Raw genomic sequence first — 5,313 nt, 5'->3', positions numbered from 1 at the left:
TTATGAACCTAATAGCAGGCCAAGTCAGGCAGAGATACCATGGCTGAGTCAATTACTCTGACTGAGTCAGTTACTGAGTCATTTAGTTTACTTTTCATGTTAAATGCCATGGAGGGGCAAAATTATAATTTTCTCTTGAACCTAGTGGAGGTGAACCCTATTTAGAGGGGGGGATAGAATAGAAAGAAGGAAGTATGAGTTTAGGTTAATATAAAGGGTTTGAATTCTCCTAAACGAGCTCGAGGGTTCTCAAGCTTCCCTTCGGCTTGATTTTCTATTTTGTTTTCTTCATTCGTACGAATCGCCGTGTTAGATCCGGGGAACGTAACACTTTACAATGTACTAGAATCTCCCATTGGTCATTAATATGATGGACACGTAATAGCATAGCTAGAGTAAGAATAACCCGTCCATTGTCCATTGGAGGAAGGGACGGGATTGAAGAAGGAGGTGGACCCTTAAAGGGTTTAAGTAAGGAAACATGGAACACATCATGAAGTTTAGCCATTGCAGGAAGTTGCAATTGATAGACGATTGTCCCGATTCACCGAATAATAGAGAAAGGCCCAAAGTACTTTGGAGAAAGTTTATGACGTTGTTGGCCTGCTAGTGAGTGTTGACTTTAAGGATGGAGTCGTAACCACACATAGTCACCTTCCTTGTATGCGATATCTTGGTGTCCCTTGTTGTAGAAGTCCTTCATATGAACTTGTGCTTTGAGGAGGCGATCCAAAATATTCTGTAGCACCTGCTCCCGTTTAATGAGTGCTTGATCAATAGAGTCCACACGGGTGGAGCTCGGAGTCTACGAGAGAAGCCGATGAGGATCTCTACCATATAGAACCCTGAATGGAGTAAACTGTAAAGCGGTGTGGAAGGAAGTATTGTAACAATATTCCACCCACGGTAGCTATTGGACCCAATTTTTAGGACGATTGCCCACTAGACATCATAAATACATTTCCACAGTGTGGTTAACTACCTTTGTTTGGCAGTCTGTGAGGATGATATGATGATGAGAACTTCAACTTGGTGCTGCATAGACGAAACAGTTCATGCTAAAAAGTGCTAGTAAAGACCGCAACACGATCACTAACAATCGATTCGAGAATACCATGTAAACGAACAATATGATCGAGAAATATCTGGGCCACTCGGTATGCTGTATATGGGTGTGGGGGATAAAGTGAGCATACTTGGAGAACCGATCCACCACCACAAATAATATCGACTTGCAGGAAGATTGTGGAAGAACTACGACGAAGTCCATAGAAATATCGGCCCAAACTTGTGTAGGAAGTGCCAAAGGTTGCAAAAGACCCGTGGGAAGTGTTTAGCCTTGTTACGTTGACACACCGGATAAGATGTTACATATGGTGTAATGGAGGTCTTCATAGTCTGCCAATAGAAATCCGCTCGAATGTGATGCAATGTTTTTTGGTTGCCTTCATGAGTGCTGTCATGGTATGCAGAGATGATGGCTGAAACCAAATCCGAAGTGTGTAAGATATATAATCGCAAGTTGTAATAAATAAGAGAATCATGAATGATCCATCTAGAGTACATGCCCCCCTCTATAATATTCTTATGCATATCGAGAAGAACCAGATTGCTGGCATTTTCCTCCTTGACCAAGTCTAAAAGAATAAAATGAGGCTGGTTGATAGCATATAGAAGCGGCGGACTCTCCAAACTTTGTGACAAGGCATCAACCGCCTAGTTTAACCTTCCTGCGCGGTATTCCACTGTAAAGTTGAATCCCATCAATTTACTAATCTAGTGTTGTTGAGAAGAAGTCGTGAGTTGCTGCTCTAGCAAATATTTGAGGCTATAATGATCAGTATGAATAAGAACTGCACGACCCCATAAGTACGGGCGCCGATGTTGTACAACTTTGGCCAACCCGATTAACTCATGTTCATATGCTGGTAATTTGTGATGTCGTATTGCCAGTTGTCGACTGAAATATGCAATAGGGTGAAAGTGCTATTGTAGAATGGCCCCAATGCCCCCACCTAATGTGTCACACTCGACCTCAAATAAATCTTCAAAATTGGGAAGTTGCAGAACTGGTGCAGATGCAAGAACTAATTTGAGATCTGAGAAGGACTATGTGGCCTGATCATTCCAAATAAAGGAATTTTTCTTGAGGAGATTTGTTAATGGTGTTGCTATCAGTCCATAGTTCCTGATAAAATTTCTATAATATCCTGCCAATCCCAAAAACCCTCTCAAATTAGAGGTATCCATAGGTTCCGGTCAATCGACAATAGCTTGAATTTTCTCGGAATCAACTGTGACCCCATCGTTGAAAATAATATGGCCGAGATAGGCCACATGTGATGTCGCAAATGAGCATTTCGATTTCTTTATATATAATTGATGGGCACGTAATAGTTCAAATACCAATCTTAAATGCTCTAAATGTTGATGTCCAGACTGGCTGTAAATGAGAATGTAATAAAAGAAAACAAATACAAATTTGTGAAGATTGTTGCAGAATACCTCGTTCATTAACGCTTGGAATGTGGATGGAACATTGGATAACCCAAATGACATGACCACAAATTCAAAGTGGCCGTGATGAGTGCGAAAAGTAATGGCATGCAGAGAGATTTCTAGTGGAACCTCCTCAATAGGATCATCAAGCTATTGTGGTTCTGTGATTTCATCGACCTCTAACCAGAACAACCTTTTACACTAATGGCCTGCCCTGTATGTTGATAGATGCCATATTTTGACATGAGAACTAGGTTAATTATAATAGAATAACCTTTATAATTATGTTATAACCACTTATCGGTTTTCAAATGAAATGAGCATTTATTGAATTTGGCATTAATCACTGTCGATATTGCATATTTCTCTCTCCTGAATTATATTTCATTATTTTTTAGTCTTATTTCTTCCTGAAATGCTTTTTATAGATTCAATTATGGAATTTCAGGAGAATTTGGGTGGAGAAGAAGATATTTACCAAAATGCCCTTAGTGAAATGGAGGTAATTTCTAGGGCAAATCATTTTAAAATAAGAAAAATCATATTTAAAGAGAAGAGGAGCGTGAAGAGAAGAGGAGGGTGAAGAGAAGAGAAACAGAGACCAAAAGAGAGGACTTTGACCAGAAACAGGGGAGGACTTGAGAGGAGTTCCCCACCGCTGTTCGCCGGCCAATACCTTTCGCCGCGCCACCGTCGTCCACCGCCGTCCACCGCTGTCCAGCAACTGAGAACAAACCCGAGGAGAGCTCGAGAGAGTCTCCGTCGAGGTGAGTTCGACAGTCGCTCGCCAGGCCGAGAAGTGATCCGAGAGGGCTTCTCCGGTGCCACTTCCGCTTTCCGACCATCCTCCGGCGTCGTTTACATATTCCGACCAGTCCCGGAGCCATTCCGACTCCAACCGAGACTCGAGAGAGCCGGTTAGAGAACGTCAGCTCTGTTTCGCTCTTCGCCGGACATTACCTCCGGCCGTCGGCTTCTAACCATCGTCGCCGGCGTCGTCTCTACCTTCGGCCACTCACTATTGCTACCCAACGCCACCAATTTCCGGAAATTGTAGCACCCGTGAGAACGAGTTGCTGCCCGAGCGAGAGGAGGAAGAAGGGGAGTAATTCGTCATTATTGAATTTAATTTTTCATATAGTTTGAACTTAGGTTTTGAATGTTAATTGAATCTGATTTGATAATTAAGGTTTATTTAAGATTTGTTTTCTTGATATTTGATTAAATTAGCTAATTAGGGTAAGATTATAATTGACGTTGGATTTTGGTATTTTAATCCGATTTCTGTCTTTAACTCTAGGCGCCCGAGAGGGGCTAAACGCAAGGATTGAGAATCCGGATTCGTGGTTACGTGGCGCTCGAGAGGCACGAATCACGGTAAAATCCAGAGTTGACGTTCCCTGTTGTGCAAGTAGTTAATTAAATTATTGCTTGATAATTTAGGATATAATTAGTGTTTAGTTCAGATTAATTCATCATATTTGGTTAGGCTAGTTGACTGAAGAATACACAAAATTCAATCCTCCCTGTGGATATGACCCTCGCTTACTGCTAGATTACATGAACGATTCGTACGTTTGCGAGGTATTAAAGCCGATGTAACAAAAAATTTTACATCAAGTTTTTGGCGCCGTTGCCGGGGAGGCACGTATTAAGCGTATATCTTTGTTCTCCATAGTCTTAGGTTAGATTTTATTTTATTCTATTTTTATTTAATTTTATTTTATTTTATTCTATTTTTATTTTATTTTATTTTATTTTTGTTTTTATTTTTATTTTTTATTTTTTTGCTTTCATAATTTTAGTTTGGTATTTTTTATGAAATTATTTTTATTTCTTCTAGTTAGTTCATATTTTTAGTAGCGAGTTTGTTAGCTTAATTTGATAGTTCATTTTGTTTCTTTTTGTGTTTTTATGCACGGGCGCCGCTCCCTAGGTGGACCATTAGCTCCCTTTGTTGAAGAGGTAGAACATATTTGTAGGAAAACACCCGAAGTCAAGTTAGGAGCTACCATGGCCAATCAGGGCAAACCATTACAGTTACCTGCAGCAGGTGACCGTAGAGCCCTGAGGGATTATTCTATCCCATCCCACTTCACATCACCTTCTTGTATTATATTGCCACCCACTACTGCCGCCAGTTATGAGTTGAAACCGGGTGTGATCCAACTCCTCCCTACATTCTATGGGTTGGATAAGGAGGACCCATATTACCACATCAATGAATTCTTAGATATTTATGCAACTTTTAAATTCCAGAATTTCTTAGATGACTCTATCCGGTTAAGACTTTTTCCATTTTCACTTAAGGATAAGGCCAAGTCTTGGCTTAATTCCTTGGAGGTGGGCAGCATTACTTCATGGGACACGTTAGTCACAAAATTTTTGTCCAAGTACTTTCCCATTCAGAGAACTACAGCCCTCAGGAGAGAAATCTCCAACTTTATGCAGCAGGAGGGTGAACACTTTTATGAGGCTTGGGAGAAATGGAAGGATTTGATTCGTAGGTGTCCGCATCATGGTTTGAGAAATGACATTTAGTGCAATACTTTTATCAAGGTCTTACACCCCAGGTTAGATCCATGGTAGATGCAACGAGTGGTGGGAGTTTGATGGGTAAGAGTGCTAGTGAGGCGTGGGACTTCTTTGAAACGTTGAGTGATCAATCTCAGCAATGGGGTCCGTCATTTAATGTTGATAGGAGATCCCACGAAACCAAAAGAGGGGGTCTCTACGAGGTTAGTGAAACACCTATGCTCATGGCCAAGATTGAGGGGTTGACTAGAAAAATTGATGCCCTTATGGTGTCCAAGA

General features: G+C 41.0%; 1 non-coding gene across 1 annotated transcript; it reads right to left on the bottom strand.

Moving 5' to 3' along the window:
• Positions 1 to 4,917: 4,917 nt before the first annotated feature.
• Positions 4,918 to 5,024, bottom strand: LOC137950968 (small nucleolar RNA R71). Its single transcript, XR_011112054.1, has one exon. It is a non-coding gene; the product is annotated as a small nucleolar RNA R71 (small nucleolar RNA).
• Positions 5,025 to 5,313: the final 289 nt, after the last annotated feature.

Source organism: Aristolochia californica, unplaced genomic scaffold (assembly GCF_029961685.1).
Source record: "Aristolochia californica isolate CCGP_79_NKW_82.1479 unplaced genomic scaffold, dmAriCali1.0.hap1 SCAF_14, whole genome shotgun sequence".
Taxonomy (NCBI): Eukaryota; Viridiplantae; Streptophyta; class Magnoliopsida; order Piperales; family Aristolochiaceae; genus Aristolochia; species Aristolochia californica.
Note: the sequence above shows the minus strand (reverse complement) of the source record. Positions and strands in the feature narration are given on the sequence as shown.